The following is a 23,019-nucleotide window of genomic DNA, read 5'->3' as shown; positions in this document are numbered from 1 at the left end:
TGATGAGGAAACAGAGTAATGGGGCACAAGGTCATACAGGTAGGTACTTGGTAAATGGACTAGAAATTCTGTCTGTCCTACACACTTTGGTTGTTAATGGACTCTGCCTAGGCCACAGACCTCACTGCCCAAAAGGATATTCTTTTATGACCATGAACACACGCACACACAAGCTCATTGGGTGAGGAGGTGAGTCCTCTGGGCTAAGAAATTACCTGAAATCACAGTGACCACACAATTTTTAGCCATGAAAAATCTACTGTGTCAAACACACTATGCAATATACAGACAATGTATTATAGAATTGTACACTTGAAACATATATAATCTTATTAACCAATGTCACCCCAAGAAACATAATAAACTAAAATTAATATAATTATTTATCACAGAAAGAAAATCTAGTGTGGGTTAGGTAATTCTCTTTCATCTTGCAGCTATGCCATTTGGAACAAGTGGCCTTCAAGTTGTGAGTGCAAGAAAAGAGCAGGTGAAGATTATGTAAAATATCACTAAGGACCAGGCCTGGAAGGGGTCTGCCTCACTTTTACCTACATCCCAGTGACCAGAATCCAGTCACATGGCCTCCACATCACGGCAGGGGATCTAGAAAATGCACAGAAGCAAGTGGATATTTGAGCAAACAAATGTTTGGGCCAAGTCTCTGCCACAACCCTCACCCCTGGTTCAGTATAATATCTAGAATCTGTCCCAAAATTTCTGAAAACCCTCAATGGCTCACTATTGCATTCACATGGCTCTCCACATCCTGCTTCCACTAGAGCATTATGCACACTGCACCCATTTCCCATGACTACTAAGCCCACCCAGTACCATGTTGTGCCAATCAGAAAGCATGGCCTTTTTTCTTTTGCTTCATTCTTTAAAGCAAAATGAACACAGGGTTTGTTTGGTTAACAGATTTACAATAAATATATTAATAGAAAACTTAAGAGGTGCACAGAGAAGAAAAATTAGAACTAATAATGGATATCATTGTGCTTCAAATTGCCCATCACAAGGAATTTGTCACTGGTTGCCTCTCACCACCTCAAGTCTGCCTGCTACCATACATGCCCATCTCTTTGCCTATTGAGATCATCTTCTGTTTACATCTTGCTTCTCTAAGTTCCTCAGTCTTCCAATTCAATGCACTGAAGATGATTCAAAATCCTTTATGTACTGTTATCCATGATGTTCCATACCTTTATCACCCAAATTTCTTCTGTTTCGACCACAGATTAGAGGCTCTTAAATTTCATAATCCAGATACCAATTTGTCATTTTCCTCAACCAGGAGGAATTTTTCTTTTTAATAGAAGAAAATTAGGTCAAAAAGTAGGTTACCTAACATTTAATTATTACTACTCTTTTACTTTTAACAAACCACAGAAGGGTTCAGCGCTCAAAGACATATGGGAAACTGGGTTAAATGACATTAAACAATTGTCTTGACTAAAGAATTTCTGAGACTTGAGTATGATAATATACATTGTAAATCTGATATGAAGTGTGTATTATGCAGCAATTTCTGAAAGTATTTCACCATGGAACATTTACTTAGCTGCTGTGTTAACAAAAACCCACAAATTCAGTGACACACAGCAATAAGAATGTAATCTCACCTTCACAGGTGCATGGGTCAGCCAGGATTTGGCTCATCAGGGCTGGGTTTTTCTAGTTTGGCCAAGCTGGAGATTGGTTCCTGATTTGTTTCATGTGTCTCTCATCATCTTTGGGTCACCAAGATACTCAGGATATCTTCTAACAGTGGCAGCAGCACAAGTGAGCAAAGTCCCATGACCAAAGCACTTTTAAGTCTTTGTTTATATAGGTCTGCTGATGTTCATCAGCCAAAGGAAGTTCCATGGTCAAATTTAATACCCTGAAGCAGATAAGTCTTCTATTCACAGTGGGAGAAGAGAGAATCGACAGTTTTCTGAACAATAATCCAATATTTCCTATAGTCCATAAACACTCATACCCTACCACCTCAATCACATGCAAAATATACTCATCACCATCCTGAGACCCATACACACCAACTTCAACAAATTATATCACTGGGATCAAAGTCTAGGATATTGTGGTCTCTGTCAGTCCAGGCACAGCTCCTCTTAGTCCAAAGAACTATGAACTAAAAAGACAAGTTATCTGCATGCCCTACAATACCCAACATACATTGGTGAGCCAGGCAGGACAACCAGAGTAAAAACACCCATTAGAAAAGGTAAGAATGACAGGCACATAGCAGTTACTGATCCACAGCAACCTCAAGCTCCTACTGGGCAAATATTGCCAAGTCGCCCTATCCTCAGGTAGAAAATGTGCTTGTTAGGTCATTAACCTACTCCTTGGTGGAGACAGAGCACCCCAGCTGGTATACCTCATGGCTCTTAGAACATATCATGATCATTAGATATTTTTCATACCCCAAAGTAATTTAATCTTAAATGCAGATAGCTTCTATTTTAGCCTTCTCTCTTTCCACCAGTCAGAGTTTCCCAGGGAGAAGACATTAAAAGTTTTGGTTAAGAGTATGGATTCTGATATCAGGCTGCTTGGGTTCGAATCCTGGCTCCATCATTTTCTAGTTGTGTGATCTTGGAAAATATGCATAATCTCACTGCGCTTCAACTTCTTCATCTGTAAATTCAAATAACAGTACCAGTACCAACCTCATAAAGTTGTGCAGGAAAACAAAGGAAAGAAAAACAAAAGAGAAAGTGAAGCCACTCTTCAGTAAGGTACCCTGATCTTCCCCTATCAGAAGGGTATTCCCAGGACCTCTTCCCAAATTCAACCTTTCTTCCTAGTTCTTATCTGAATCTTTACACATTCAATAACATTGTAGAATACAAACCATCTGGTTACTTTAAGATAGCAGTAGAACTTCCCATTTGGCTTGTAGTGAGTGTAGAACCCACTGGTAATAACTGTGGTGGCCATAGAATGAGCCAGCATCCCTGAGTGGCCACCAGGTACCAGGCACCATGCCAAGTATGTCACATGTAACTTCTCACTTAAAAATAAACTTACAAATCATTTCTAATTATATATGGAAACATCCTCTGAGATGATAAAGCATTCTTTCTTATGGTAGCAGTTCTCATAGCTTCATTATGCAACTGTCATCTCCTCATCTCCTTATTTTTCTCTCTTCTAGCTCAATAGTAACGATGCTGCTGAGGTCAGCCTTCCCTGTCACATAACTTAATTTCAAAGCTTGATCAGTATTTTCTCCCTATTAAGATGTGGAATTTCCTGACTGCCAGCCAAGATGGAGGTGTAGGTAAACACACTGTGCCTCCTTGCACAACCAAAAGAAGGACAACGACAAATTTAAAAACAAAAAACAACCAGAACTGCCAGAAAATTGAACTGTATGGAAGTCCGACAACCAAGGAGTTAAAGAAGAAACACTCACCCAGACTGGTAGGAGGGGCGGAGATGGACAGCTGGGGCAGAGAGAACTCTTGGCAAGGCGACGGTTGGCAGAGCGGGTGGTCCCACATTCGTGCACAAATAAACAGGGAGGAACAATTGGGGAGCAAAACAGACCACACAGCTCAGGGTTCTGGCACCTGAAATAAAACCTCTGATTGAAAACACCTGTGGGGGTTGAGGCTGTGGGAGAAACTCCCAGCCTCACAGGAGAGCTCGTTGGAGAGACCCACAGGGTCCTAGAACATACACAAGCCCACCCACTCAGGAATCAGAACCAGAAGGGCCCAGTTTGCTTGTGGGAAGCAGGGGGAAATGACTGAACACTGGCATAGAGTGGAGCAAGCAGCATTGCTCCCTCTCAGACCCTTCACACATACAGCATCACAACACAGCGACCTGGGTTGCCCTGCCCTGGTGAACACCTAAGGCTCCACCCCTCACTACATACAGGTGTGCTGAAACAAACAAACAAAAAAGACCCAAATGAAAGAACAGATCAAAGCTCCAGAAAAAAATACAACTAAGCGATAACAAAAAATACAACAAAGAGATAGCCAACCTATCAGATGCACAGTTCAAAACACTGGTAATGAGGATGCTCACAGAATTGGTTAAGTATGGTCACAAATTAGAGGAAAAAATGAAAGCTATGCTAAATGAAATAAAGGAAAATGTACAGGGAACCAACAGTGACAGGAAAGAAATCAGGACTCAAATCAACAATTTGGAGCAGAAGGAAGAAAGAAACATTCAACAAGAACAGAATGAAGAAATAAAAATTCAAAAAAAAATGAGGAGAGGCTTAGGAACCTCTGGGACAACTTTAAATATTCCAACATTCAAATCATAGGGGTGCCAGAAGGAGAAGAGGAAGAGCAAGAAATTGAAAGCTTATTTGAACAAATGAAGAACTTCCCCAATCTGACAAAGGAAATAGACTTCCAAGAAGTCTAGGAAGCTCAGAAAATCCCAAAGAAGTTGTACCCAAGGAGGAACACACCAAGGTACATCATAATTACATAATTACCCAAGGTTAAAGAAAAGGAGAGAATCTTAAAAGCAGCAAGAGAAAGAGAGACAGTTACCTACAAAGGAATGCCCATAAGACTGTCAGCTGATTTCTCAAAAGAAACCATGCAAGCAAGAAGGGCCTGGAAAGAAGTATTCCAAGTCATGAAAGGCAAGGACCTACATCCAAAATTACTCTATCCAGCAAAGCTATCATTTAGAATGGAAGGGCAGATAAAGTGCTTCCAGATAAAGTCAAGTTAAAGGAGTTCATCAACACCAAGCCCTTATTATATGTAATGTTAAAGGGACTTATCTGAGAAAAAGAAGATGATCAAAAATATGAACAGTAAAACGACAACAAACTCACAGTAATTAACAACCAAACCTAAAACAAAACCAAAAACAAACTAAGCAAACAACTAGAACAGTAACAGAACCACAGAAATGGAGATCACATGGAGAGTTATCAGTGGGGGAGTGGGTGGGGAGAGAGGGGGAAAAGGTGCAGAGATTAAGTAGCATAAATGGTAGGTAGAACATAGACAGGGGGAGATTAAGAATAGTGTAGGAAATGTAGAAGCCAAAGAACTTATGACACATTGACATGAACTAAAGGTGGGGAATGCAGGTGGGAGGGGTGTGCAGGGAGGAGGGGAACAAAGGGGGGGAATGGACAACTGTAATAGCATGATCAATTATATATTTTTTTTTCCAAAAGAAAAAGATGTGGAATTTCCTTCGTTGACATTCTTTTTTTTATGACTTTCCCTGGAGGCAGGCTTCACGGAAAGTTCCTTACCTGAGGATTCTCTGCTTCACCAGCCTGGTTCCCTGCTTATGTGCTGCACACACTTGCAAATGATAATGACAGCCCAGATGTTAGTACAAAAGAAGAGGCTTTTGATGAGCATTTTGCAGAGCTGTGAAGATAATGAGTACGACTTGGTTTATTAAGAGCTTTCCTCAGGGCCTCCTTTACTCCTTTGCTCTTCAGCTATAAAATCAGAAAGTTCAGCCTGGGACTCAGTGGTAGGTAGAATATGGTCACAGATTTTTCCTTTCCAGGGCCTTGCCTAAATCATTGCATACCTAAATTAAAGCATGGGTCCCGAAGATCAACCCAAGTGCAGTTTTAAATGAGGCAAAGGTAGAGCAGGTCTTAACCTGCAGACCTAATCTGCCAATGTTTGGATGGTCTTGCTAGTGAACAGGTAAGTGAACAGGATCACAGATAGTCTGGTCAGAATTGTAGAGAGAGCAACTCAGATATACTAGCAGAAATCATATATAGCAGCAGCTGCTACAGGAAGCAATCCACCCAGTCAGGGCCAGCAGTGATGGGAGGTCACAGAAAATGAAACCAATCGATGAGGGCCACGGAAGGAGCACAAGACAGTGAAATGTGTACATAGGATTACATTTGTCAAACCTCCTAAAATATGCAGTCAGCAGCCTCCGCCAGACACCTTGGGAATCATGATGATGTCATAAAGCAGGGGTTGACAATGGGTACAAAATAATCATAGGCATCTGAAAACCTAGCTCGTATTTCCAAAGATGAGACCTTAATTTCAGTCAAGTAAGATTTTAGGATGTTGAGCACTGGCTTCCCACCACCACCACCACTTCCCCCAACCCAACAGCCTGTGTTCCTTACAGCCCCTGTTTTCTGCCATGAGTCACGAAGCAGGGATTACTTGTCATGCGCCTTCCCTTCAGGAGCAAGCCTGGTGCACCCTGGACTAAAAAACCAATTGAGCTTCTACGCAGAATTTTTAATGCATTAAAAGAATAAAAGTGTTGACAGTATAGCGTTTAGTTGTGACAGACTATGTTGAAAAACAAAAGATTTTCCTTGAAAAGTCCTCAAATGGATCTTTTAATATAAAGAGCAATCCTAGAAGACAGGAAGTAGGGAGTTTAAGTTTATACCATGAACCTGAAATTCATGCTACGATAAAGAGTTGTTTTCTTGTTGGAAAAGAAAAAAAATATTATCAGCAGGCAGGAGAGAAAAAAAGTCAGAGGGTATCCTGATTAGATTATGATTGTTGTTACCAAGGTGTCAGTGCCTCCAACACCTCCCAAGCCCCATTGAGCCCCAGAGAGGTCAGTAGGTCATATAAGCTCCCATCTCATTTTTTACATCTGAAGGAGAGGATATGAGTGCCTCACTTTCTAGGGCAGTGGCAAACCTTCTAGGGGTTCTCTGCATCCACCGAGGCAGCATAGCAACTTACCAGCATGAGCTGATAGATGCAGAGGGACCGAGAGTAACTTCACACAGTCCTGACACTGCAATATTAAAAAATTGATGAGAGTGTTGGAAAACCAAAGGTGACTTAGGCCCATGCAAAGAGAATGCAGATTATACAACTGGTCTGTCCTGAAAGTACCTAGCCATGTAATATGAAAAATAGAGACATTTATTGAAGAACATACAAGATACAAGAAACATTGTACATAAGACAATGACGTCTCAGTCCCCTGCAAAGTAGGTGACTTGGGACCTCACACAGTTCTCCCAGCATCTCTTCCACTGTTGAAAGCACTGCGAAATCCTTTGTTGGAATCGCCATCAGCTGCTCTGTTGTTTTTTCCTATATCTCACTGACAGTCTGAAATCTCTTCCCTTTCAAAGGTGATTTAGTTTTGGGAAAAAGCAGAAAGCACAGTCACAAATCTGGGCTATAGCAGGGCTGAGTCACCCGGGTGACTTGATGTTTTTCCAAAAAACTCTTTATTAGATGTGATGCATGAGCAGGCGCATAGTCATGATGAAGCTGCCAGTCACTCATTGCATTGTCCCCGAAAGCCTTCTGAATCATCCAAATAGTTTCCACGGAGGAATGTTCAAGCTTAATGCAAAATTTGAGGCAGATTGGTTGCTCTACTGGCTCAGTCATTTTGAATGCGACGGTCACACATGCTCACTCAATGGCACCTACTGCCCACCCCCCCCTCCCCGACTGACTAGTACAGTGAAATTGTCACCATTCACACATGCGCACTCCAGCCCACTCTCTTTGGCTGCCAGCTTACGTGATGTTGCATAAACCATTCTCATTATGTTAACAATGGCGAGACTTTTTCTGGACAGACCTTGTGTGTCTCTTAAGAGAGGAGCCATGGATGGCCATGGAGAGTGGCAGATAGAAGCATATGCCAGTCAGAACCAGAAAGGACCAGCTACCATTGCACAGAGGAAAGTGGGAACAGAGGAAATTAGTTATACTAACTGTCCTACTCCCAAAGCCATTATGATACATAAAACCCTTTGGTATTCATATCACTCCCAGAGCAAAGAAGGAGATAAAGAGGAGAGAGAATTTTGACTGAATTTAAGTGCTGAATGGGCCATGTTTAAAACTGAAAGTGACTGAGTTGCCTAGGATGGGAAAGGATTCTTTTTTCCTTCTGCCTTCAGTGGAATAAATATTGAGTTCACTTAAAATAAAGTAGTTATTTTTGTTGCATACCTATATTGAAACTGTAAATTATAAAACTGTTATATATATACCATAATATACAGCACAAATACCAGCTGGGGAGACAAGAATCAAGAAAAAAGGTAACAGACACAAAATATAATTATCCATTTAATAAAAAGCTCAGGGAGCATATATAAAGAGGATAATAAAATTAAAGAAATAATAAGAAAAAATTTCCTTGAGCTTAAAAAAAAAATGTAAGCCCTCAGATCCAAAGAGCTCATGAAGGTCTTGATAACAACATTGCAAATAAGACACATTTCTAGACTCAAAGGTAGGACGAGTATCCTACACATTAATGGAAGAGAAAAAACAAACAACAAAAACGAGTGATCCAAAAGGGGACAAGAAACAAACTGCCACCAGATTTTCATCTACTGTATTGAATACCAGGAGTCAAAGGGAAAAAAAAATGTCTATAAAGATCAGACAAAATGATTTTGAATTTAAATTTGAATTCCCAACCAAACTATCATTCAAATTAATTAACCATTCAAGAGACATTCTCTGATGGCAGAGTGAGGCACACAGCAATGAACAAAAAGGCCTAGCCAAAAAGAACATCACCCATTTTGACATATGGAAATAGCCTGTTCAGTTACGTTTAGGATAAAGGAACTCATCCTGAAAGTTCAAGCTATTTAGACATAACTGACCAAAGAGACTGGGAAGTCATGAAGCTGCAGGAGGAAGTAGGAAATGATCAAGACACTTTTAAATAGAACCCTTGGAAGAAACAACGTTGGTCTCCTTTCGTGCCATAGACTCCGAGCCTGTGTTAGGTAGGGGCCAGTGTGTCCCACATAAAGGAGTGCATGCACTTGTCACGTAGTCCACAAGTATTGAATATTCGCTGGGTACTTCCTACACGCCCGGCTGTTTTAGGCACTGAGGACACAGGAGAGAGCTCTGCACTCATGAAGTTACATAATTGTGGGACAATGGAAGATAAAACACAGAAAGGAAACATTTAGTCAGATGGTAATCAGAGCAATACATGAAAAATATAGCAGTAAGGGTTATTAAGGAGGTTGTCTGCCATTTTAAATAGGGTGATCATGAAAACCTTATCAGAAGGTGGTATTGCCCTGGCCGATGTGGCTCCGTTGGTTGGAGCATCCTTGTGTACCAAAAGGTAGCGAGTTCAATTTCTGATCAGGGCCCAGACCTAGGTTACAAATACAATTTCCAATCCGGGTGCATACAATCCCTGGCCAGGAGTGTACAGGATACAACCAATTGATGCTTCCCTCTCACATCAGTTTTTCTCTCTCTCTTCCTCTCTCCCTTTCTTTCTCTCTAAAAGAAAAAAAAAGTCCTTGGGTGAAGATTTTAAAAAGTGACATTTGAACAATGCTCTGAAAGAATCAAGGGATAAATTAGACAATTTCTAGAGGAATAGCATTTTAGTAGGGGGCCCAGCAAGTGCAAAGGTCCTGAGGCAAGAACACCCCTAGTGTGTTCAAAGATCAGCAAGGAGTTCAGAGTCTGGGAGAAGAAACAATCATACAAAAAGGAACTATTTAATAATTCAATGTGACCATGATGACGCTGAGAATTTCTGTTAATCAATTACGGGAAGCTGTGCCAGAATTCTGATGTGAGGCTGCAGAGGGAGAATTTTTGGTATGTCTGGAAACGCCCAGGCATCAAGGTCAATGTTAAACTAAGCCATTGTCCACATGACAAGTGTAAAAGAAAATGTGATCTGGCAGCACTGGGATGGGTGTGGACCAAGTAAACCTGATCAGTTTCCTCACCTGAAACCCACTTCGTCTTTCTCTGGACACTCTCTTTCCCTCCTTGTTCATTGTTCTTTCATTGCTCATGACCCTCTTCTCTTCCACCGATTGTAATCTCAGGCTGAAGGTGTAGAAAGACAGCACTGTATGAGCAGCCAGTCCCCTGGGTCCTCATCCCCATTCCCTTCTCCATCCTCACCACCACCCTACACTAGCTATTAGTTTTCCGAGTAAGTTCTTAATCTCGCTAAGCTTCCACTTCCACAGCTGTTTATTATACCCACCCTCCCTCAAAAAATATCTGAGGATAGTCCTGACTTAGCCATCTGGAGACGTGAAACCAGAGGGATTTTAATTTGTTGATTAGCCTTTCTTCCTACTTCTCTTTCCCAGAATTCCTACCTGTGGTTACTATATGCCACCCCCCCCCCACCCCATGCAAGCGCAGGGAAGGTGGGGGGAATAGGAATACTCTCTATCTTGGACTTGTGTCCAGCCGAAGACTCTAGTAGTAGGTTCTGCCCCCAACACTGTTATGTCCTGTCAATGGCTGACCTGGGTCCCCTAGAAGAAGTTATTGTGGATATTGTGAGTCCTTAAACGTAAATGGCACCCTTCACGTGGGAATAGAAAAGGTTTCTCTTCTCTCCCCCATGCTAAAAGCATTTGCCCTGTTGTGCCCTCCCTTACAATGTTTGAGGGAGTCTGAATTCTGGTTCTGATTTGTCCCACAAGGAGACGTCTGCATTCCAGGGTCCGATTTCCTCATTTGGAATGATGACAAGAATCATAGGCTCTGCCGCTCTCACCAGCTGTGACCTAGGAGAAAGACGTTTTGTAGATACATAGCTGCCCCCTCCACACTTTACCCAGGGGTGGTATAATGGGAACCTATTTACCTAGGGAAAGACAAGGCCCATTGTAGCCAGTTTGCCCTCCTGGAGTCAGGCGCTTCATCAAGTTTCTCCCTTTCATCTTTAACACAGGAGAAACCCTAGGGAAAAATAAGTAGGACAAGTGCACTGCCCAGAGAAGCAACTGGCACAGTCTGCAGGTTGGCATGACCTTTGCCAGCTCTCTATGGCTGAGAAATTGTGGCAATTATTCTTAGCATCTGATGCACAAGCATTTGTTTATGAATCTCAAAATGTCCAGGCAAGAAAAAGGAAAGGAACAAGGTCAGGAAGAAACTCCTTAGATAAAGATGAAACCAGGGAGGTGACAGGTGGAGGCCACCTGCACGTTGTCAGGTTGTCATTTTTTACTGTGGAAGGTGCTTGCTCTATAGACCATGGGCTGAAACTTACACACACACATGCACATACATCCTGCCTTCAAGAATTTTATAGGCTACCATGTAATCAATCATTTGATTGTAATTGTAACTGTCATGTATGTAAGCAATCATTTCCAGAGCAGGATAGAAATGTAGGGAGGTGATTCCCAAGGAAGTGGCATTTGGACTGAAGTTTGTTATGTAAAATTTCAAACTCCCTCTTATTCTTGGCCCTGTCTTATTTTTCTCCAGAGGAATTATCACCTCCTGAAATAAGCTGTAATTTACTTAATACATTCATTGTCTATCTCCCTCACCCCTATGTTGACTCTGACCAAGGCTGCTGCTTTACTATCTTTTCACTGTGCCGCTCAAATGCAAAGAAAGAAAAACGGATGGGCTCTTACATTTGCAGAGTGCCTTTGACTTTTCAGAGCACTGTCCCATCCATTTTATGCTCAGAGGGGCTCTGTGAAGAACATATTATGCTGGAGCAGCAACATAGAAGAGGGTAGGGGAGGAGGATGGAAGGTTACCCAAGGTCATTCACCTAACACCCTCCAACCTTACAGAGATGTCATTAGAATCCCTCTTGGCATACAGGAAGCACACAAACTACAAAAATTATTATTTCATTTGTCTTATATCATCTTTTTCAGAAAAAAATGGTATTAAATTACATTCTTAGCACTACCAGCTGGTACTGTGAATATTTTTCTGACTTCTTTGCTTCTCCTGCCTCCTTACAGTGTCAGAAAATAAAATCACCCTTCACTTCAGTGTCTTAGCTTTCAAAAAACCCAGGATGATCTTTTTCTAACAGAGGGTGGCATAGGCAGCTTCACTAACACAAGGCTCCTGCCTATTCCTTGCTTCTGAAACCATTTTCATAACAATTATAATGTATTCACTGACCACATCCTTAGTAGAGTCGTAAATCAGAGACCCCGGGTTTTACCAGTCTGACAACCCATTGTTAGAATGATTCTCTATGCATTATTACAAAAAACACATTCAAATAAAATATAACATTTATAAAAGATGAAAGGTGATTTTTCTCAGGAAAGTTAGGACATTTTTACTTATTATGACTTTTTATACTGGTAACTGATGTCAATAATGTCTTGTTACTATGATACACAGTTACGAAGAGGCTTAGAATGACCATTAGGAGCTTATCTCAAGGACTGCTTCTTTTTTTTGTTTCTCCAGGTTATAAATCAAAAGTTTCCACATAGGAATTGAAAGTTCCGTGTGGGAATTCAAAGTCCACAAGGCTCTTCATGAGTTGGCTCCTGGCTGTGTGTCGGCTCCTGGCTGTGTGCTTATGATAAGAGGATTTGTTACGGTTTGGGTGGGGAGAATAGAATCTGTTAGAGATGTCTCAGTTCCTCCAAGTTCTCACCAATCTAATGATTAATTTTTTGAGCCGGCGATATCAACTCTGTGGATTCTCTGCTTTCTCATGTGGGACATCTGGACAAGAATTTGCTTCTGTTCTGTTGCTCTCTACCAGAGACTGCAAGGAGCAACCTGTGCTCTAATTCCTGATGTTTAAGACTCCTCCATCTCTGTGGGCACATGGTCTGAGTCCCAGGTGGTAACAGGTAGTGCACCACCAATTGCTTTGTCAGCACTTACCAAGGAGTGAACGTCAGCTTCTCGTCCCAGGATGGGGAAGGCTCCACTGTCCCCCACAATGTTTCAGATGATACCACATTTTTTTTCTAAAAGTCTGGTTTTGCACATGCTATTCCTGATCATCCTGACTTTTATACTAGTTAAGATACTTGGATGCAAGTATGAGAAACCAATTCAAATGAATGGAAGATTTTGATGAAAGGACTTTCTGTATGGACTGAGGAGATGCTCACAGAACCCACTAGCAGCTGTGCAGCCAAACCCAGGGAGCACAACTCCCGGGGAGCTATCAGAAACCCAGGCAGTGTTTCTTCATCTCTCACCTCTGCTTCTCCCTACACAGCATTGTCCTACTTCTCTACCCCTGAAGGATTGTTTCCTTCACAACCCAGCCCACGTGGTGGATACAGCCAAGGACAGCTCCCAGTCATATACACTGTAAGTCCAGCCCCTTAGAGCAGACAGTCTTTCCTAGCTGCAATTTCAAATTCCTGCAGAAGGGTCTCAAAAGCCCAACTTGAGCCAGGTGACCTTCCCTGTTCATTAACTGTGGCTATACAGGTGGGATCACCTTGGCTATTGAGCACCAATTTCTGTTCTTTTGGCCATACTGTACTCACTGCTGGAAATTAGAGAAGGAAGCATTTGAGAGCTGTCAGCCTTGGTGGTCTCTTCAAAGGGGTGTGATGCAGCAAAGACATGGACCCAATGCAACTGTATAATAGACACAATTTTGAACTGCTACCTCCGACGTGTCTTAAAACTGTCATTATGGAAAACATCTAAAGCGCAGCAGACCTGGGAAGCCATGTTTCTATCTTATGGGCTAGACTTCATCTGAACATGCAGTGGACAACACACCCAATAGTGTGTCTGGCCTCTGGTGGTGTGGACTGTGAGTCAGGTCTGTAGTACACTATGGCCCAGTCCTTCCCAGACTCTAATGTGCATGCAAATTACTGAGGGCCCCTTTAAATGCGGGCTCCAACTCGGCAGCCATAGCATACGACCTGAGAGTCTACATTTCTACCAAGCTAGATGCTGCTATTACAGCTGCTGGGGACCCAGACCAAACTCTTAATAGCAAGAGCAAGAAGAAAATGTTGGGAAATAGGTAGGTTCTGCCCTCCTTTAATTATGGAAGAGTGGTATTTTCCCTGGAATTGCGGATGAGAGTTAAAGGCAATGGTGGAAGATGGGGAACTGAGGAAAAACCATGATGTTAGGGAATTTCAGACACCAAAATTTATTATTCAGAAGGATCTATGGTATTCTTTTTAATGTACATATAAAAAGATTAAAAGATTGTCACTAAAATTAAAAATCTAATTTTTTTTAAAAAATAGTGTGTCTGGCCAGTTGACTCATATGTTTTCTCTAAAGAATTTTAATCAAGAACCAGGATAGACCTGGGGAATATTATGCTGAGCGAAAGAAGTCAGTCAAAAAAAGCTATGACCCATATGATTTCGCTCATATGTGGGCTATGAAACTGAACTCATAGACACAGACAGCAGTGGGTGGTTACCAGAGCAAAGGGGATGGGGAACTTGTCGGGGGGGGGTCTAATATATGGTGACAGAAAGTGGTTTGACTTTGGTGTTGGGTACACAATGCAATATACAGACCTAGTATTATAGAAATGTATACTTGAAATCTATATGATCCTACCAACCAATGTCACCCCAATAAATTTAATAAAAAATTTCCAAATGCAGATCTGTAATCAGTTTCACAGAAAGAATTTGTACTGATTTATAATATATATTTGAAGGTTTGTAATTGTGTTGAGCCCTTGCAAACAGAGGAAATTTGCCAAAAGAAGGGTCCAGGAAGAGTCAGAGTGAAGGGAAGATGAATCCGATCATGGTGCCCCTGAGACTTGAGAGTGAAACTTTGGTTCCCCAGTCACCTCTGGAACCCAGTTCCCATGAGCTCGAGCTGCAATTGAGCTCCTGTATCCATGAAATTGGCTATTTTATCATTACAGTAAAATTTCCCGCTTTTATTGAGCTAGCTTAAGCAGATTTCCTTTTGCCACAACCAACAATCCCTGACTAAGGGAGCCTGAGAGGGGAGTGAGGCCCAAAGGATGGGAGGATATCTCATTAGCTATTTAGCTGAAGAACTTAGAAGGGCAACAGCTCATGCACCTCTCTAGTCACATCTGCTCCTTCTGTCTTCTGAAAATGAAGTCCTCAGAACTTTCAAGCCCCACATGAAGCATATGCTACTCCAACCATTCCATAATTTCTCTTTCTCTCCTCCTTACTTCTTCTCAACCATTATTTCTGTTCCTGGAGGATAGGGATTCAATAATGAGCAAAAGAGAGGCAACTCATGCACTGTTGCCTTTATAATCCAACTGGAGAATAGATGGTAATTAAACATTACATAACTGCTCAAAATGTAAAATGATACTGTGTCCAAGTGCTAAAAAGAAGAAACATGCAGAGCTATGAGAGAGGAAGAGAAGTCCTAGAAGGCTTCCTGCGGAAGTGTGCTGAGAGCTGACTGTCCTTGGGAGCAACATGTGTAGAGGGAGCGGAAGGGATGACCTGGGCAGGCCCTGGACTGGAATTAGCCAAGGCCACATATCTAAGAGACTGGAAAAAAACAGCATGACCAGGGCTTGGCTAAGGGGAGCATAGTACAGTTGGTTAGGGCCAGGTTATGTAGGGTTTTACAAGCCTTGTTCAGGGTTTGGTCTATACCTTAAGAGTAACTAAAACTTACGTTCCAAAGCATTAGGTTGACTCTTAAGTTACTGGAGGAAAATCCATTATCATATAGGGAAGTCCAATCTTTTCTGTTCTCCAACATCCGCAGTCTTCTCCTATTTCTCATGTGCTGATAGTTTAACAAGCTATTCTGGAACTGAAAAGGCAAGGTGTTGAGTTTATGTCTATAGAGGACTCTGCTATACAGGAAATGAGCCAAAAATTATCATATATATTACATATGCATATATTACATATACAGATATATATTATATATGACAGATAAATATTGCAAATACACATCAGTATGTGTGGGGTGTGTGTGTGTGTGTGTGTGTGTGTGTGTGTGTACAGAGTGAGAGAGACACAGACAGACAGAAGAGATGGTTAAAGGAGATAGACAAGAGAGTACTGGTTGCTACAGTGGAAATCTCAGAGAAGTTTCCTTGCCTCCAAAACATCGGCTGTTACAATGTTGTTCCATTTTTAAGTAAGATATTTACTATTTAAAATAAAATATATGCTTAGGCCATATAGACATGAGTAAAATACCTTTAATATAGCAGAGGTACTACATAAATTTTTTTCTTAATATCATAAGATCTCTCTACCCAAGAAGACCAATCTGAATCGAGAAAATCTAAATTACAGAACTTCTATTTTATTACCTACCTATCATCTTACAATTTGGACTAACTGCTAACAAAATGGTCTTGAAGCATGTTTTCGTAAATGAACTGGAGACTGCCCCCCACGCTGTGGCAGCTGATGCACGTGCTCTCCTGGTGCTGCTTCCTGTATGTCAGTCTTGCCTCCTGCACAGAACTTGAGGACATGACTGTGTCTTTTATTTTCTTGCATTTTTCAAAACTAGATTTACCTCAGTGGTGGATACAGAATAGGATCGCTTTTTAAGAAAAAAAAATGGAATTCATTTCAACAATCACATCAATTTCTCATAAAAAAAAAAAACAGTCTAAAGAAAGCCCTAAAAAATAACAAAAGACTGCTCTTACATAGTACTTGTTTGATTAGGCTATTAATTTGCCCATGCTATTTTTTTTCTCTACCAGTAGAGACTACATCATTTGGAGACAGTGAGCTAAATGAAGGATTCTTTCATAATACTCACTGAAACTGACTTTGCTAAAGGTAAATATGTCTTCAAGGGATTTCACTTAAAACAGCAGTGCCACTGGCATCAAAATGAAATTTAAGATTATTCATTCTTGTTTTTCCAGTACAGAATTCAGGTTCCATTTACACAGGCCAAGTGCTCACCATTCTTATTAATACTTGAAAGTTCTCTTCACCTCAGGTTTTGTATCTGTATTAGTCTGCTGGGACTGCCATAATAACATGCCATAGACTGGGTGATTTAAACAACAAAAATGTATTTATCAGTTCTGGAGGCTGAAACCCAAGATCAGAATGCCAGGTTGCATTCTGGTGGGAGCTCTCTTCCTGGCTTGCAGACGGCCTCCTTCTTGCTGTGCCCTCACACAGCGGAGAAAAAGAAAGTGATATACCTGGTGTCTCCTCTTATAAGGACACCAATGTTACCAGATTAGGGCCCAACCTTAAGACATTATTTAGCCTTAATTACTTCCTTATTCCAAATACAATCACATTGAGGATTAGGGTTCTAGCATAGGAGTTGGGAGAAATAAGATTCAGTTCATAGTAGTATCCAATAACCACAGTCAGACCTTACCCAGCAGGAAAATTTGAAATAGTGATATGATAAAATTTGAATAGTCCAGACGATTTATAGGCACTCACCCTTAGGAGGTCTGAAGTTAATTAAGTAGTTTATATAACATGAACTCTAATTATGGAGAAGTTTCCCTTTTTCTCCCATAAATAAACATAAGCCTCACCTTTATGTTCTTAATTGCAAAATGTGATGGTATAAGGATATGTTTGTTTTCCTCAGATACAGGTACCTAGCTATCATCAAATTATCAAAGTCTTGGTGCAAGAAACCCCTTTAAAGTTAAAAACCCACCCTAGCTGGTGTGGCTCAGTTGGTTGGAACATTCTCCCAGTCAGGGCACATACCTAGGTTGTGGGTTAGATCCCCTGTCGGGGCACATGTGGGAGGCAACCAATCAATGTTTCTCTCTCACATTGATCTCAATCTCTCTCTCCCTCTCTCTCTCTCTCTCCCTCTCTCTCTCTCTCTCTCTCTCTCTGTCTCTCTCTCCCCTTCTCCCCCTCCCTCCATCTCTCTCTGAAACCAATAATCATACATTTTTAAATAATATCAAAATTAAGTTAAAAACCCCTAAAGATTAAAGCTAAATATCATATGGAGAATAAAATGTTCTCCCTCAAGAAGCCATCAGTAAATATCTAAAGACAGAATCTGGCCTTCATTCCTAATTGCCACAACAACTGATACCCAGTAGAGTGTCAGTAAATGAATTAATTCAATTGAATTACAAGAGTCTTGAACTACTGCTCAAATAGTACCTTCAAGAAATAGACCAGGTTGGTATACACAGCTGTGAGCCACATCAAGATGGAATCATCAAGTATCACAGGTTCAATTCCCAGCCAGGGCACATGCCTGGGTTGCAGGCCACAGCCCCCAGCAACCGCACATTGATGCTTCTCTCTCTCTCTTTCTCCCTCCCTTCCCTCTCTAAAAATAAATAAATAAAATATAAAAAAAAAGATGGAATCATCAAGACCTCATACTAGATAGAGTCTTCAGTGGAGACTGAAGAATCTGGCCTCTCTTGAAAAATTCTGTCTTGATGCTCTTCACAAAGGATGGTCAGATCAGTGAAGGAATTCTGTCTTTTGAGTCACAGGGGCCCGGTGAAGAAAAGCCATCATTTCTCCTTAGCTTTGCACTTAGTCCTACCCAATAATGGATAAAAAGATACAGTAACATCATGTTGGATTGGGAAGTATAACAACTCCTGCTCCTTTTAGGCTTTCTCAGCTTCATCACAGAACCAAAATCCATAGCATTGATTTGTATTGCTAAGCCAAAACACTCTGCCTTTTTAGTGAATGGTGCAGCCTGCAGAAGAGCCTATGTCTCCAAGACACTGGGCTGAGGGTAGAGACTTTAAACTCTTAGTTTCTCATTTTGTACATGAAGTTTGAGTCCAAAACTGCTTTCTCTCCCCTCTCTCTCTCTCTCTCTCTCCTCCCTCTATATAGCTGTCGCTCCATTGCCACTTTAAATATTTCCTGACTTTTTCTCTCCTCTTAAGACTTGCTGTGTAATTTTCTCACTCTGTATTATTACCAGCAATTAATATTTATTGTCATAATCAGCTGTATATAGCAGACTAATTCCAGAGACCCTTTTTCCTTCATCAAACCCTAATTCTTCCTTTGTTCTATCCTCTGTTCTTATATGCTGAGTCACATTCTAGCGATATACTGCCACTATTAATACTCCCTCACATATATATAGCTCAGGAAATCAGAGAGCCAAGGGTAGAAGAGTTCTGAAAGGGCATCTAGTCCAGACACTGTGACATTCTATACGCAATTTTTCTTCTGTCTGAAACAGGGGTCGTAAAGTGATGGACCAGAGGAGAAATCCAGCCAGCAGATAAATTTTGTCTGGTCCATTAAAAAAAATGTTTTAAAAACCAAGAAACATCACATTTAAATTTTTAATTTTATTAAAATCTTCTGTTAACTTAGGGTAACACTTGGCTGGAGCTGAGAGGTATTTGCTCCTTTAGGCAGGACATGTTCCCCCACCCACAGGTCCCCGCCCTTCCCTATTGAATAATCTTCAACCCATGGCTCACAGTTGCTTGACTCTTGAAGTCTGACTCTTTTACAACAATCCCCAAGATTCCCAAAGTTGAATGTTTGAGCACCCCTAGGGCAAAACAGCTCATCACCTCCAAACACAACCCATTCCCTCTTGGAGCGGTTCATTCCAGAGCTCTTCCTTAAACTCTGAAAGCCAAAGCGCCCACCACTAGCCCTAGCCCACCTGCTGAATACTAGACAAAGGAGGAGCTCCCCAGGGCATGAGTTTTCTCTATGACAGCAGCCCTAGCTCCTTGTGCATCTGGGTTTCCAGTTCCTTCCCCATCTTGTATTTTACCTCCTGGACCTGGTCCACTCAGTTTTCATTCCTTATAAAGTTTAAAATCCAGAGATAAAGGTTTTCCTTCTGATAGATTTAGCTCACTGATTATCCATTAGAATTTCATTCAAGTGCTAATTAAAGGAGTGTTTACTAAACACTTACCAGGTGCCCCGCACTGCCTCACACTGGCAAGTAGGAAAGGCTCAGTGCCTGACTTCCTGAGGCCCACATTCTAGTGGGGAGACAGCGGTACTGAGCAATCTCCCAAAAACATGGAAAATAAATTCCAACGGCATCCAAGCATTTGGACATGGAAATAGAATGAAATTTAACAAATCTAAGGGTAAATATGGGTGAATAATTTGGTTATCTTAGGACTTTCTAATCACAACAGGAAACTTCGAAGCTACAAAGGAAAAGACAGAATAAATCTAATAACATTAAATTTAAAACTTTTTGGCAGTTAAAAACACCACAAACAACCCCAAAAGACAAACTTGGGCAGAAATTTGCAACGCAAATGACAGACAAAGGATTGATTTCCCCAACGTACAAATTTCTCTTACAAATCAGTTGACAAAGCACATAAAAAGTTTACAAAAGAAACATAAATGATGCAAATAAATGAGACAATTCTGAACCTCATTAATAATCAAAGAAAGGCAAGTTAAAACAATAAGATATTGCCGAGTAAATATCAGCCATGATATTTTAAATTTGAAACCCCTGCTGCTGTCAGTGTCTGGGCTATGGCTCTCCCATTCACCACACATGGAAACAGTCCTTTTGCAGGGAACTCAGCAATTAGCTAGTTTTAAGTGTTCTTCTTCTGCCATTTTAATTCTTCTTATTCTTTATTTCTCATCCAACCTATCCCCCATCACATCATAGCGTCCAGCACAGGCTCACACCTGCACCTCCCCAGATTCTCATACAAAATTTCTTGATTCTTTCTACTTGATCTGTGAATTCTGAGACTCAAGACCTCTATTCTCCTGGCCTAGAGGATTTCCACAGGGCTTATCTGTTTTCTGAAATGTCCTAGGAAATGCAGCAATGGTCTCGTGAACTTCCATAGTGTCCCTGCCAAGGTTCCTGATAACGGGGAAATCTGAGCTATTCAGGAGTGTCTTTCTACCCCAATTCCCTTATCTACAGTAGATGATGGCTCCAAATGGAAAAGAAATGTAAGCACCCAGAGCTCCTGGGGAAACTGAGTAACATCACAACCAAGACACTTGTGTTAGTGCCTGGGGTAGTTCCATGCAAGGTAAAGAAATGGACATTAGACATTAATTCACTGACCACATCATTTAGAAGCGTTTTTGCTCATCAGAGGCTGGTTGTGTTCACACAGTTATGAAATAATACCCCCTAGAATATGTTCCCCCAGCGTATTTAGCTCAGACCCCTCATCCAATGCTTGTACCCTACTATCTGTGCAGCCCCACAAACATAAACAGAAGAGTTTTACTTTATATTGTTTGTGCGATGAAAACAATATTCATGCTGAAGACAGTTTCAGTCTCTTGCAAATGTGGATGCATCCTCCTTGAGGAGTGTCCCCTTCCCCAGATAAACTGTGAGAGTGAAAAATGTGATACCACCTTCTCAATAGTAGCTTTAAAACACACTTGCTACTTAGTTGCAGTAGCTAGGATTATTTAACCTTCCAGGCTTAATTTTCTCCATTGATAAAATGGGACCAACAATATATAGAAAGAAGAAGGGTGGGCCAGAAAATGAGTTCAGAGTCCTCTTGTGTTGGTCTCATGACTTTTTACATCTCATCTCCTCTCATTGTCCTAAGGATTTCAGCAAACGTTGGTTGAGTAATTTTTTTCAATAAATGGTGCTGGGAAAACTAGATGTCCACACGCAAAGGCATAAAATTAGATTCTTACCTTACACCCTATACAAAAATTAACTCAAGGTAAATCAAAGGCCTAAATATAACAGTTAAAATCAAAACACTCTTGGAAGAAAACTCAGGGGGAAAGCGTCATGACACCAGACTTAGCAATGATTTCTTGCACATGACAGCAAGGGTGCAGGCAACAAAAGAAACAATAGATGAACTGGACCCCATCAAAATTTAAAATGTTGTATATTAAAGGGCACAATCAATAGATTGAAAGGCAAACTGCAGATTAGGAGAAAATATTTGCAAATCATATATCGGACAAGGAATTGCCATCCAGAATATATAAAGAACTCATATAACTCAATAACAACCAATTTTTTTTCAGTGAACAAAAGACTTCAACATACATTCTTGCAAAGAAGATATACAAATGGCCAAAAAGCACATGAAAAGATGTTCAATATCACTCAATATTAAAGTAATGAAAATCAAAACTACAATGAGATACCACTTCACACCCACTAGAATGGCTATCAAAGAGGGAAAAAATGAAAATACCAAGTGTTGGTAAGGATGTGGAAAAACTAGAATCTTAGTGCACTGTTTCTGGGAATGTATAATGGTAGAGCCACTGTGCAAAATAGTAAGGGGTTCCTCAAAATGCTAAACAAAGCTTTACCATCTGATCCAACAATTCTGCTTCTAGGTATTGCACCCAAAGGGATAGAAAACAGGGACTTGAATGTGTATATGTACACCAATATTCAGAATAGCATTATTTACAATAGCCCAGATATGGAAACGATCTAAATGGTCATCAAAGGATGAATACGTAAAGAAAATGTGGTGTATACATTTGTGGTGTATGCAGTAGAATATTACTCAGCCTTTAAAAAGAAGGAAGTTCTGACATTTGCTACAAAATGGATAAACCTGAGGACATTATCCTAAGTGAAATAAGCCAGTCACAGAAGGACAAATCCTGCACGATTCTACTTATAGTAGATACCTGAAATAGTCAAACTCAGCGGCAGAGAATACAATAGTGGTTTTCTGGGGCTGGGAGGGCAGAGATAATGAGAGTTATTATTCAATGGATATAGTTGAGATTACGTTCATCCTAAAAAGGAAATAATGACCTCCTGGCACTTTATCCAGTATCTCCGACACAGGGAATTCCTCACTCACGTTATAAAATTTATGTCTGCAGTTTCTCCCCATAACACTCAACACCTTTCAACATACTATATAGTTTATTTTATCATTTACTTATTTATTATATTCAGTTTATTGTCTACCTCCTCCATTAGGATGTACACTCCACAAAGAAAGAGAGTTTTGCCTATCTTCTTCATCGATACAGCTCCCAAACTACTAGCAATGTGCCCAGCATATAGTAGCCCCTTAAAAAGTTAATTTGTTGGCCCTGGCTAGTGTGGCCCAATGAATTGAATGCCAGCCTGCAAACTGAAGGGTCACTGGTTCGATTCCTAGTCAGGAGACATGCCTGGGTTGTAGACCAGGTCCCCAGTTGGGGATATGTGAGAGGTAAATGATTCATGTATCTCTCACACAATCAAGATTTCTCTCCCTCTCTCTCTTCTTCCCTTCTTTTCTCTCTAAAAATAAATAAATTTTAAAAAAAAAACTTAATTTAGCCTAGCTGGCATAGCTCAGTGGATTGAGCGCAGGCTGCGAACCAAAGTATCACAGGTTCGATTCCCAGTCAGGGCACATGCCTGGGTTGCAGGCCAC

This window comes from Phyllostomus discolor, chromosome 6, assembly GCF_004126475.2.
Source record: "Phyllostomus discolor isolate MPI-MPIP mPhyDis1 chromosome 6, mPhyDis1.pri.v3, whole genome shotgun sequence".
NCBI lineage: Eukaryota > Metazoa > Chordata > Mammalia > Chiroptera > Phyllostomidae > Phyllostomus > Phyllostomus discolor.
Note: the sequence above shows the minus strand (reverse complement) of the source record.